This window comes from Rhinolophus sinicus, linkage group LG16 (assembly GCF_036562045.2).
Source record: "Rhinolophus sinicus isolate RSC01 linkage group LG16, ASM3656204v1, whole genome shotgun sequence".
Lineage (NCBI taxonomy): Eukaryota > Metazoa > Chordata > Mammalia > Chiroptera > Rhinolophidae > Rhinolophus > Rhinolophus sinicus.
The window spans coordinates 21,428,848-21,442,974 of NC_133765.1; positions in this window are offsets into that span (position 1 = coordinate 21,428,848).

Below are 14,127 nucleotides of genomic sequence, written 5' to 3' on the forward strand. Positions count from 1 at the left end.
CTTGTTCACCACCATATCCTGTGCTCCTAGTACCTAGTGTGCTACTTGCCACATAGTAGGTGAACAATAAGACATTTTGGAATGAATAAATGAACGCATGAACAAACTGTGCTACTGTAAAAGTGGGTTCATAAAATCGCTGCATTTTAGATTCAGAGGAAAAGTAGAGAGAAGGAAAACAAAATCCATGACCTCCCACAAGGGGGTGTGCAAGGTAGTTTCATCAACCCAATTAATCCTCACAATTACCTTAAAAGGTATCGTGATGCCAACTTTACAAATGAGGAAACTGAGGGTCACAAAGGCACCCTGTTGTCTCCTAGCACTGGGAGTTTGAGTTTTTTATTTGGTAATTGAGAAAACTCAGGCCCAAAGCAGTCAGGAGTCTTCACCCAGGTGACAGAGCTAGCCTAGTTAGGAGCCTGCCTAGAATGTTCCCAGGTCTGTTTCTAGTGGAACATAGAATGTAATGGTCACAAAAGCAAAATAACCATTTGTGTCTATGGCATAGAAAGTTTCCAAAGCTAGAGTATTTAATTAAAAAAAAAAAAAAAGAGCATGTGGCTTCCTGGGTAGGTTTTTAAGTCTTTAACGATTTATACTAGGTACACCCAATCTCACGAATCTCAGGGGATGCTCATGGACGCACAGCAGCAGGCCAGACAGTCGGAAGGAAGGCTGACAGGCCTGGCACCAGAGCACAAGGAATTTGCCAGTGGGTCCTGGCCAAGTCACCTTTTAGCCTTTCTGTGCCTCAGATAAGCAACTGATTACAGATGTACTGAGTGCCTGCCAAAACAGTCAATACTAATTACTGAGTGCAATTAAATGGCTAGGGGAAAAAGGTGCCCCTGGTAAAAATCCAGTCCCTGTTTCTTTCTCGGATAGGGTGACCAACCATCCTGGTTCACTGGGACTATCCTGATTTAAGCACTGAAATTCCCACATCCTGGGAAATCCTCAGTTCCAGGCATGCCGGGACACTGTGGGTAGCATGTGACGCCGAGCCTAAAACAGAGACCCCTATGGACACAGGAAAACAGTGCCGTGCCAACCACATCAGAGACTGCAGCAAAGAAAAAAAACAACTACTGTATATGGATCCTTATTTATTTAAAAAGGTGATACGTTATTCATATAGATTGTTTGCATTAATTTAGATTTTTTCAAACATTGCATCAAAATATTATTTATCTTGATTACTAAATTTTGGAGTGCTCCCTTGAATTTTGTAGCTGAGGCAAGTGCCTCTCTTGCCTCTCTTAGTCCTGAACCTACAGGGTAGCTCTAAGTGCTAGCCATGATGCCTCCAATAGACTAGTCTTTGAGACTTGGGACAAATTTGGTTTCTCTGTCTGAATATCATCAGCCACATGTAGAGGAAGGTGGATGACACAGCCCCTAGGGGCCCCTTCCAGGTCCGAATTCTGTGCTTTCATGACTAGGTGTTTGGGAACTGAGAGGCGCAGGAGGTAGACGAGGACTGGGACAGTCAGGGATAGGAAGGAAGGTAGCATGTCTGCTTGTCTGTTTTCAGAGAAACAGAACCAATAGGTTCTGTGTGTGTGTGTGTGTGTGTGTGTGTATGATTTATATGCATGTATATATATTCATATATATACAAAATTATTTCAAGTAATTGGCTTATATGATATAATGGTGGGGCAGGCAAGTTTGAAATCTGTAGGACCTACTGGAAGGCTGGAAACTTCGGGCAGGTGCCAACACTGCAGCCCACAGGCAGAATTTCTTTCTTTTTTTTTTAAATGAATCTCTCTCTTTTTTTTTTTTTAATTTTTAGTGGGAAATATTGGGGAACAGTGTGTTTTTCCAGGACCCGTCAGCTCCAAGTCAAGTTGTTGCTATCAATCTACTTGTGGAGGGCTCAGCTCACTGGCTCATGTGGGAATCGCACGCACGATCATGGTGTTATAAGCTCAGCGCCCTAACCAACTGAGCCAACAGGCCGCCCAGTAGAATTCCTTAGACCTCAGAGAAACCTCAGTTTGCTTGTTAAGGCCTTTCACTGATTGGAGCAGACCCACTCTGATGATCTCTTTTACTTAAAGTCAACAGATTATAAATGTTAACCCAGTCTATAAAATACCTTCACAGCAACACCTAGACTAGTGTTTAATGGAATAACTGGGTATTATAGCTCAGCCAAGTTGACTCTACAACTAACTATCACAAGAGGAGAAAATTGCTCAAAGACATTAGGTAAATTGTCCACGGTTCTCCAGCTGGTAGGTGTCAAAGTCAGGACTGAAAATGTGTTATGCATGACCACAAAGTCCACATTCTCCCATGAGCCTTGCTGTGCCTGGGCCTGTGGGAAAGCTCCTGAAGCACCAAAGCAGTTTCCTAATCCTCTGCATGACACTATTACTTCTGTGTCATAGTCCTTTGTGTGTGTCTCCTCCTGGACTGTGGGTTTTTTGAGGAAAGGTTTATATGTAGATGTCATTTTATCATCCACAGAACTAGTGAAGAGCCCTGCATGTGCCAGGCATTCAGTGAATATTTGCAGAATTAGGGAATCACTAATAATTCCCAACATGTTGTGTTTCTTATGACCTGAGCTTTAACTCTTAAGATATTAACTCTGTGAAATGAATAAAGAAAATCTCATTTAAAATGGGGTGGGGGGCGCTGAAAGGGGAGCTCTCGCGCACTACCACTCTGTCAATTACACACCCCAACAGGAAGAGACTACTTTGTATTCCCAACAGGAAATGTCTCTATTTTACCACTCCAGCCAAAGGAAAGATTTCCTCCTTGCCCAGCAATAAGCCCAGTCAATGGCAACCATCACAACTCAGCCAATGAGGCGCCATCACCACCCTGAATTCTCACTTTCCGCTAATGGTCTTTCATTCAAAGCACCCTCCCACTAACTTCCTCGTTTTTCTCTATACAGGAACAATTCCTCTCCTTTATTTGCTGCACATGCCTATGTTTGTAGCCATAGCATGCTTGCCCAGAATTGCAATTCTTTGCTATTCCCAATGTCAACTGGCCAAATAATTCTCCAGGTAATCCACCAAAAGAAAACGGTTGATTCGGGAAAACAAGAAAAGAAACAGAACCACCAAGGAGTGCGAGCACACTCACCAGACCAGCTGCCCAGGTGGAAAAAGGACCAGAGCCCAACACGGCTCCCCCCTTTATTGGAATCCCTTCCCCGGAAGTTACCACCGAGTTCAACAGGAAGTCAAGACTAGAGAGTTAACAAGGGGGCTCAGCTCCACCCATGGTCCCAGCTCTATGGTTAAGCATCTTAAGATGCCAGTTCACTCTTATCACCAACTAAACCCCTTTTGCTGGTAAAATAACTGGCTGTTTTATGTTTTAAGGTCTACAACTCTAACTTCTATTTTTCTTTTTAGTTTGTTAACTTTTACTTTAAGTGAACCTCAATTTCCCCACCTCCCTGACACCCAAAAAAAAATAAATAAAAAGTGCAAGAAAAAGACTCTCATGACCATGACAGTATATTCTAGAATGATGTGGCACATTCTAACTGTGATTTCTAACCCTGTTAGCTGGGTCCTGCTATTATTTTTGGATGAATGACAGGAAAATGGAGGCTCTGAAAAGTTAAGGACTTATCTAGGATCAGAGTTTTTAAGTGGTAAAGCTCAGACTTGAGCCCAGGCAACTGGATTTTACCTCCTTCCTGCCTGCCTAACCACTGTGCCACTCTGCCCAAACCAAACTGACCCCTAGTGATACAGGAGAGTTAGCATGTCCCTGGGTAGACAGGGAGGTACCTGGTGGAATAAACAAAGACAGTCATATCTCATAACTTCAGGTTTTGAAATCATTCCTTCGCTCCAGGACATAATGTAACAAGGCCTTTAAGGTTAATCATAAAATTCATTTTGGCCTGACAAATGGAGCAGATCTGATAGGTAAAGAGTGGGTTACTTTGCTAATTCCTTTAGGATGGGCAAGCAGAACAAACCTGGTAGATGAATTTCATTAGAAGGCGCCAGTTCCCTTCTTCAAACAGTTCCCTTCTCCAAAGAGCTCCCCTTCCCCAAACAGGCAAAGGGAAGGTATAAAAGTAGGAGCTTTTGCCTCAGTCAATGGGGCACCCCCCCATTCGGGACCCCCTCCTGCTCGGGAGCTGCAACCTCTTTTCCTGCCTCTAATAAACTATCTTTTAAAAAAAACTTTTTGCCTCTCCCTGGTCCGTGTTTCCATTCTTCGGCTTCACGAGACAGGATCCCGGCCCACACCCAGAAACTGCTAGCAGATCCAACATCACCTACATCACCACGGCCAGACTGAACTTCATATGTGATGAGATAGGGGGATTGTAATGGTGGCACTAAGTCTTCTGTTTTGAGATTTGAACCTCTGGTATAATTTGAATCAACAAGTATAATTTAGTTTGGGATTTTTTTGAAAGTTCTTCACTTCCTTTCCACCAACTGTTAATGATTCTGCTTCCTATACATTTATTATGCAGTTTCAATGTTTGTGTTTACTTCAGCCATTCCAGGCTTATGACTTGGGAGAGGTTTTGTATCGGTATAGGACCCACTCTGGGCTCCAACTTGAATCTACAGAACATATGCAAAGGTTGCAATAACTGGCTTAATGGCACCTTCCCCCACCCCAATGGACAAAGCCAAACTCAATAGAAAATTCCATCACAGGTCGAAGCAATTTACATCCTGGTGAGGAAATATAAAATGTGAGACAAAACAAAGACTGGAAGCAGTAGTTTGCAGTGGTTTCCAGCAGACTCTGCCCAGCTGACCTTCCGCTTACTTTAATAAATCTTCCTTCTCTATTTCTACCTGCCTCGTGAATTCCTTCATGACCCGAGAGTGAGCAGCCACGACAAGATGTCATCAAGTTGATATCCTCCACTTCTGGATGAGGAACAGAGAAGTCCAAGTGTTATTATAATAATGGCAGCACCAGAACCAGAGCTCTGGGGTCCCAGCACACAGGCATATTCTCCTAAAATTTCTCAAAGTGAAGCCTTGCTGTGGACATTGCATGCCCTGCTCAGGCCTCCAGGTGCTATTTACTTAGCTAGGTGTGAGCTCTGCCTGGCTCCCAGTCTGTTGTTTGCACAGTAAATGTTACCCAGTCCCCACCAGTCTATACCCCCAACTGAGGAGTGAGAACAGAGACTGAAAGGAACATTCTTTTGCTGGTTTTAGCCACCTTGACTTAAGTTTTCAGTTTCTATCTAATGAAATGCAAATCACTGAAAGTGGGGGTCACTTCAGAAATGTCAAGTTCTAAAAGCAGTGGGACATGCCTTGTGCAACCTCCAGGAAACCGGGCAACGTCTGAAGTCACAGAAATCTAAGTTTGAATCCCAACTCCACCACTGACTTTGGGCTTCACTTCTCAGAGACTCATCTTCCTCCTCTGAGAAATGCAGCCAATTGCAGCAATAATGGATGCCAAGTGCTTTGGATAGTACCTGGCACGTATCCCATACTTAGCTATTGTTTCTAATTTGATTTATTTTACCCATCCTTATGCTTGTTTCTTTGAAAATAAAGGGAACTTTAGAGTAAGGAGAACAAAAGCAAGGCTTAATGTTCCTTGCTACTCTGATTTCCTATTACCTGGTTCTTCCTGGAAAAGGGTTCCATGATCTTTCAGAAGTAGAAAGTGAACAAACAAGGGAGATTTTAATCAGAAATACATGCAGATTCCGTCTTTCTCAGGGAAGCCACTACCTACATGTCAACTCAAGACTCAATCAGTAACTTTACCTCCCTGATCAATTTCCAACAAGTGGTTCCTGTTCTTGAACCAGGATATGCAAACAAGGGCACTTACTGGAAGGGAGGTGTCAGGGACTCTGGTTTCATCAGCTGCCCACTCTCCCAGGAGAGCTGGTGGGAACTGTCAAGCCAGCAGTCAAGGCCAAAAGGCAAGCTGAATATTTCAAGGTCCACGGGGCCTCTCCTTTTTGAGTTTTTAACTTAAGTGGGATACATTTAAGAAATGCCAAGGAGGAACTAGTGTTGATTTACGGTTGCCAAGCCAAGTGGGTGGCAGAGAAAAAAACAGTATGAAATAGAAAAAGTTAGCTGGTATCTTGCACTCATTGTGCAAAGTGAGGAGGCGGGACAGGTGCAAGGATTACGGCCTCAGCAGGAGCCCTGGATCTCCATCCCAGCTCCTGCCCCCAAGAGATAACCTCTCCCTGGGAGTTCAAGGGAGAGTGACAATACTGCCCAAGCTGACAACAGAAGTCCTGGTTGCTTTAGGGAGAGAGGCAGAGCAGGGAAGGGGGAGGCATGACTGTGCAGAATTTAAAGCCAAACAAGAGTGGAGAGTGATGGGAACGGGAACTCTCTCTCTCTCATACCAGCCTCGATTTTTAATTTTTCTGTTTTGTAGAGTCATTTATTTTGTTCTTTAGATTCCACATGTAAGTGAGATCATATGGTATCTATCTTTCTCAGTCCGACTTATTTCACTTAGCATAATACCCTCTGGGTCCACCCATGTTGTCACAGATGGTAAGATTTCATTCTTTTTTATGGCTGAGTAATATTCCATTGTATATACGTACCACCTCTTCTTTATCCAATCATCTATTGACAGGCACTTGGGTTGCTCCCATATCTTGGCTATTGTAAATAGTACTGCAGTGAACATAGGGGTGAATATATCTTTTCAAATTAGTGTTTTGGATTTCTTTGGATAAACACCCAGAAGTGGAACTGCTGGATAATAAGGCAGCTCTATTTTTAATCTTTTGAAGAAAATCCAAACCATTTTTCATAGTGGCTGCACCAATTTGTACCCACAGTGCAGAAGATTGCCTTTTCTCTGCATCTTCACCAATACTTGTTGTTTTTTTCCTGCCTCTGTTTTTAAAGAAAAGGTGTTGGGTAAAAGAGAAATGTTAAGGAATTCTTAAGGGGGCTGAGGATGAGGGTAGGAAAGAGAGAAGGGATATACCAGGAGATCTAAAATAAGTATACAGAACTCCAGAAGGATCTTCTTATCCATTTGGGGATAGTAGAAGGTGTTAAATGTTGAATATATATTTTGTGTTAGTTTCAGGTCTTTTTTAGTACCAGATGAGCTATTACTGCTTTCTTCAGATTCTATCTCAGGGGCCAGGTGGCATCTAGCTTCTCCAGATGCCAGGCAGGGGGGAAAGAAAAGCTAAATCCTGTGCAAACTCCTACTTACCCTTCAAGACTCACATGAAAATCACCTCCTTTATGAAGCCTTCCCTGATGGGAAGTGAGTTAGGTCCTCACTCCTCCAGTACCAACACTAAAGGCTGGTTACAGTTATATTGCATCATAATTATTTACTTATCTATGTCCTTTTCTACATTCTGCTCCCCTGAGAGCAAGATAAAGGTAGCACAGAGTTCAGGATGAATGAATGATCCCAAATCAAGGTTTTCTGGCCATGGTTCTCATCACGATGCTGGAAATATCAATTCATTGCACGCAGACATCCAACCCCTGGACACCAAGTTTAAATAAAAATCACTGAATGCAAATGATTGAGCACAGGTGAAGCGAGAACCTCAAGTCAGTACAGAGGCAAATTGTCCTCGCTCACCTGCTACTCACCACGCAATTGCGCAGGTAACTGGGGGAGTGTGGGACACTTGTTGATCAAGATTCGATGAGTCCCTTTCGAAAATTTTGTTTTCAATTTTGAAGTAAAACTTAGACAATCCACATCCTGTAAGCCTGAACAAATCTGACTTTTCAAGACACGAATGAAACATTTCAGTTGAGAAATGTTTATTCCCATCCAAAGCTGCACCCAGGGCAGCTATCTTCATGACCTCTTTCTCTGTTCCAGAAGGTAAGAGCAAGTCAGACTCACAGACTCGTTGAGTTGTAAAGTTACCTGGTGTCATGCGGGGTGGCATGCGAGGTCTCAGCTCCCGCTCCCCACATAAGAACACAGGACATGGTGAGGCCAAAAAGGAACACCCACGGAGTCATAGATAGGGGAGTCATACCACTATATTCTCGCTGGCGGCATCCACCTTTCTGCAATCCGCAACCCACAATCCGCCCTTGCTAGCCCCCATTTGCTGCTAGCGTAGCCACGGCAGTTATATTAGTGGCCAATGGCTCACTGGGTACAGCTGATGGCCAACTAGCCACAGCTGATGGCCATCCAATCATGTTGATGGCCATTTACTACCTGAGCCAGCACCTTTCCGCGTGAGGCTGAGAGCCTGGAAACTGCACTCCTGGCTCTGTCCCCACACCTGGTCACCTAAAAAGTGAATCTATAGAACCTCCTGTCCCCTCAGTATGCATCTCTGGGATATTGGAGAATCCGTGTTCATTCCTTCAGCTGCTATATCTGTACAGAGCTGCCCCCTGGGGGGGTGTCAGAGACTGAGGGGTGTGTGCTCCAGTCAGGTCACCTGCTGTGGGGACAGAGCCAGGAGTGCAGTTTTCAGGCTCTCAGCCTCACGTGGAAAGGTATTGGCTCAGGTAGTAAATAAATGGCCATCAACTATGATTAGAAGGCCATCAGCTGGGGCTAGTTGGCCATCAGCTGTAACCAGTGAGCCACTGGCCACTAATATAACTGCTGTGGCTACGTTGGCAGTAAATGGGGGCTAGCAAGGGCGGATTGTGGGTTGCGGATTGCAGAAAGGTGGATGCCGCCAGCGAGAATATAGTGGTATGACTCCCCTACTTATGGCTCCGTGGGTGTTTCTTTTTGGCCTCATGTCCTGCGTTCTTATGTGGGGAGTGGGAGCAGAGACCCCTCCGGACACCCCCCACAACACCTGCATACCGTTCCCATGTGGCAAGGAGGCTCTCTGTGGGCAGGGAAGTCTCACAAGGCTCACAAACTGGTTTATTCCTATTGCTATCATCTTCCTTTAGATATCAAGGCAGAGCTTCCTATAATGCAGTCAGAGTGGCTCAGGTTGGGAAGGGTCCCGTTTGCTCTGGAGCCTGGAACTATTAGGTTGGTGCAAAAGTAATTGCAATTTTTGCACTTATTTTTAACCTTATAAACCGTAATTAGTTTTGCACCAACCTAATAAATGAAATAAGCTCATTCCTGTGTGCCAGGCTCTCTGCTAGGTTGCTTTCATGCTCATTCCTACCTCTTCCAGTAAAAACAGACGACAACAAAGGAAGCTCTTGAAGAGGCTCATGGTTTATTCCAGGTCATCCAGCAGAGTCAAGTGTTAACCCCTATCAAGCTCAAGTTTAGTGGTCAGACCACCACTTCTCCTAGTAATAATAAAAAAATATTAATGATAATAATAATAATAATAATAATAAACAACTCACTACTATTAATAGTAACCATCCTCCCCAAGAGGCTGCAGATCACTGTTTGTACAGACAAGTATTTCTGGATATACAGGGTCCCAAGGTCTATAATAAATTCTGTAATTCTGGAACTAAATGCTGGAGAATACAACTTATTTTCAAATGGAAAATGGTTATGTTTTGTACAAAACGACGGGTTCCTGTTTTAAAATTGCAGATCCCAGCTCTTTTCCCAGACCCCAGGCCTTGCTCACCTGATTGTGCAGAGCAGCTCCCACGAGCCACCAACCCCCAGTTATGGTGTAATCCGAACTCCGCCCCCGGAATCTCTCACTAGGTCATGGGTCTGTGTGCTCAGCAAATGTTTGCAGCCCTCTTCTGGGGATGTAATCCCAGGTCACAGTAACAGGACAGATCATTGGCAGCCTATGACCAGGTCTGGCCCACCCAGGGGTCAAGAGGGCATTTTGTCCTCAGGTTGGGAGAAGGAGCAATTGGAGAAAACTCATCTGGTGTCCATCGCTGTCACATTTGTTCTGCTTTGTGGACCCCGTCCCTGCTTGTGATCGGTGGTCAAATTTGATATTTAATTAGACATATTTTAAAGACTTGGCCACTCTAGTGTTCCACTTAGCCTTCTGGGACCTGTTGAACTTCTTGCTTAGAAAATATGGAAAGATGGAAGAAAGGATGAGATTAATGGTAGAATAGGAAGAGCTGGGGAGTGTCCATTGGCCTTAGAGTGGACCACCTTCGGTAACAATAATGCTTAACATGTGTTACATGCTTTATGTCGCACACTGTATTAAATACATTATTTTGTTCAATACTCGTTTCTCATTTTACTGACAAGGAGAGGCTCAGAGAGGTTAAGTAACTTGTCCAAGGTTACCTAACTAATATGTTTTAGAGCTGAAAACCTACCCTAAATCCATTCATCTATTTCAGAAGCAAAGACCCCCAGCCCCCAGGTTGTAATGACTGGTCTTACAGGGTCTGGAAATGGAAGATGGATGACCTCTGTCCCAGTGTTCTTTGAAGCAAACATAATTCTACTTCCTCTTCTGCTCTCAAAGCTTTTCTCTCCTCATATCCCATTTATTCACCAAACCAGAGTTTGGTCTCTATTTTACCCAACTGGCTCCTGGAACAACATAAATTCTGGCTGTTTCAATGAAAAAAAAAATCCTGAGAGAACAAAAAGGTACAACTTGCTGTCTTTCCCCCTGTGACTATCAAGTGTACAAGGTCAGCTGTAAATAAAAGAGAGGATTATTATTATTATTTTAGTGTTGAGAGTCTCTAGGCCATTCTCAGGAAATCCAGTCTCCTATGAGCCAGGTCATGTAAAAACGCACAGCATCACTCAAGGGCAAGGCCACCTCACCAAAAGGGGGAGGAATTCAGTTGCTGTTATTCTGGAGTCAAAGCTTCAGGATATGTATGTGTCTGGGAAGGTTAAACTTGAGTAAATTCAGCTCTTCAAATAAATATTATTTACTGAAATTAGTTATGAAACATTTTGCAACAGAGGTACGAACAGAAGCAAAACCAAGGCAGAATCCTGGAATGGACAACATTCAGGGGAAAAAACTGGTGAAATTCAAATAAAGTCTAGAGTTTAGTTAATAGCAATGTTGATTTCTTAGTTTTGATAAATGTACCATTGGTAATGTAAGTGAATAATAACATTAGGGGAACTGGAACTGGATAGGAATTTTGATGGGAATTCTCTGTACTGGCTTTGCAACTTTTCTGTAAACCTAAAATTACACCAAAATAAAAAGTTTATTGAAAAATTTTCAAAACCAGTAAACTGATATTTATTCTCCTAGTACGAATGAAAGTGGCCTGCGGCGTTTAAACTTCTTTCAAGTAAGATAATACTTGCTTCTCTTGCCGCCTTTGAACCTTGGCGTGAATAAAGTTACCGACAACGGAGAGATTGTACTTTTTTTCAAGAGGCAAAACCAAATGCAGAGCCATTTACTGCTCTGGGTCAATGCCAAGTGAAAAAGAGAGACGTGCGATATCTTTGCACTTTTCAAACGAATCTTTTCCTTTTGTTGTTGTGCCCTTTTAGGCTCTGTTTAATTTACTGGGCAAATGAACTGCAGTGTTTTGCAGAAGCCAAAGGAGTATTGAATTTCTTAGAACCCTAATACACACAAATTAACTTCAGGAAGTGTTGCAACTCTTCTCCAGAAAGGGGTGGGCAGCCGCAGGACTGAAGGAAACATTCATCAACATAACCAGGAGGATTTCCTGCATAGTATTTCAACGTTACTTAAACGGTTCATAAACGTCCTCCTTTAAAAAAACATATTCCTAAAATTAAAAGCACCGGAATCACAAGTCCTAGCAAGCCAAACAACTCCATCTATTTCTTGAGGGTAATGAAACCCTGTGCGTTCAGATTGGTTTCTTGGTTGTGACAAATATACCATGGTCATATAAAATGACAGCAGTAGGGAAAATTGAAACTGGGTGAGGATTGTACATAGCATTTTCTGTAAGATGAAGATGCAACTTGGATTCTATCAGGGAAATAATATTATCGAGAACTTTGCTCCTCACTCTTTCCTGTATCATCTGAGTTTTCTTGAGACTATAAAATGTTGTCTTAACATTTTTGCTTTTATTTTCCATTTTAATTGGTGGTTAGAAAAATGAGCAATGTAGTACTTTCTTGCTAGAATCTGTGTCTTGACTACAGCATGGGAGTGTGTAAAATATGACACCAACAAAAAGCATGGGACATCTGAATATTTAACAGTGAGTGTCAAAATCATAGCATGACGGAGCCAGAATTCCTGAATTCTATGTCCATTCTTCTCCTGAATCATTTAAAAAACTATTTAGTCAATAAACAGGGAGATACAAAGCTACCTTCAAGTGCTTACAAACAAAGTGAACTTGCACTGCCAAGTGTCACAGGTGTTTTGTTGGAAATCTGTGGAGGACTGCATGGGAACAAAGCAGGTGCAGAGCAGGGGTGATGTTTTACATGAGTTTAGAGCAATGGTTCTTCACTGGGGAGATTTTGGCTCCCAGGGAACATTTGGAAGCCTGAAATAATTTTGGTTGTCATAACTGGGGGAAGGGGTGTGGTGGTATTGGCATCTAGTAGGTAGAAACCGGGGATGCTACTAAAATCCTACAATGCACAGGACAGCCACCCACAAAAAAAGAAATGTCCAGCCACAAATGTCAATGAAGCTGAGGTTAAGAAACTGTGACTTAAACAGAGGGAGAACAGGGGTCTGCCTTGCAAACTCAGGGGAAAAGGACAGTTCAGGAAAATTATAGAATTGGAGTGAGGGACAGACAGATAAACTGGAAAAGTTATCTATAGCCTTAAGCTGATTATTTCTTCTCTTTGAACTCAGTTTTCCCTGCCACAAAACAGTGGTGTTATAATGTTAAATGACTCATCTCTCTTCCTGGTATCAGAAGGAAGTGCCACTAATAAAAATTACCATATTTTGCTGTGTAAATGCGCTCCCATGTATAATGCGCACCCTCGTTTTGGGCCCAAACACTCAGGGAAAAAATCTTTTGTTTTAATTTTCTAATTCAAATTTTTATTTGTTTACATTTAAGTACTCATTTTTTTGTATTATAAAGGAATTTTAGCATTTATTTGTTTATTTATTTAGTTTTAATTTATTGGGGTGACAATTGTTAGTAAAATTACATAGATTTCAGGTGTACAATTCTGTATTACATCATCTATAAATCCCATTGTGTGTTCACCACCCAGAGTCAGTTCTCCTTCCATCACCATATATTTGATCCCCCTTTACCCTCATCTCCCACCCCCCAGCCCCCTTACCCTCTGGTAACCACTAAACTATTGTCTGTGTCTATGAGTTTCTGTTTCTCATTTGTTTGTCTTATTCTTTTGTTGTTTTTGGTTTATATACCACATATCAGTGAAATCACATGGTTCTCTGCTTTTTCTGTCTGACTTATTTCGCTTAGCATTATAATCTCAAGATCCATCCATGTTGTCACAAATGTTCCTATATCATCTTTTCTTACTGCTGAATAGTATTCCATTGTGTATATATACCACAACTTCTTTATCCATTCATCTATCGAAGGACATTTTGGTTGTTTCCATGTCTTGGCCACCGTAAACAAAGCTGCAATGAACACTGGAGCACACGTGTCTTTATGTATAAATGTTTTCAGATTTTTTGGGTAGATACCCAGGAGAGGGATTGCTGAGTCATATGGTAATTCTATTCGTAATTTTTTGAGGAGCCTCCACACTGCCTTCCATAACGGCTGCACCAGTCTAGCATTTATTTTTTAACATATTAAGGCACATGAAATTTTATGTAACAAATAATTACAAAACAGAAGAACAGATACAAGGTTGAAGAAATTTTATGTACTGGTAAAAATTTTATGTTATTTATGCATCATAGGAGGCCAGGAACTCTTCATTGCTGCAAGTTCATAAGTTCAACAAAATCGATTATTGTATTCCAGCATATTATTTTGCATATGGATATTGTTATTGGTTTCTAGAGTTGCACTTTTAACTCAGAAGCATAAATACAATAAAAGAATAAAAAACATTTACATAGATACAGAATTAGTATTACCCATGTATAATGCACACCTTTACTTTTCCCTCGCAAATTGGGGAAAGAAAGTGCGCATTATACACGCCAAAATATGGTATGTCCCTGGACCCACCTGCTTCATGGCCCTACTCAAGCATACTTGTTTTTCAGCAGTGCCAGTAGTCCAGGCATGAGAAAAATAAAGACAGTGTATGAGAAGTCTAACTTAGGGCAGTGTGGTAGGTAAAGAGACTATAAAAGTGAGGATTGTGTTGTAC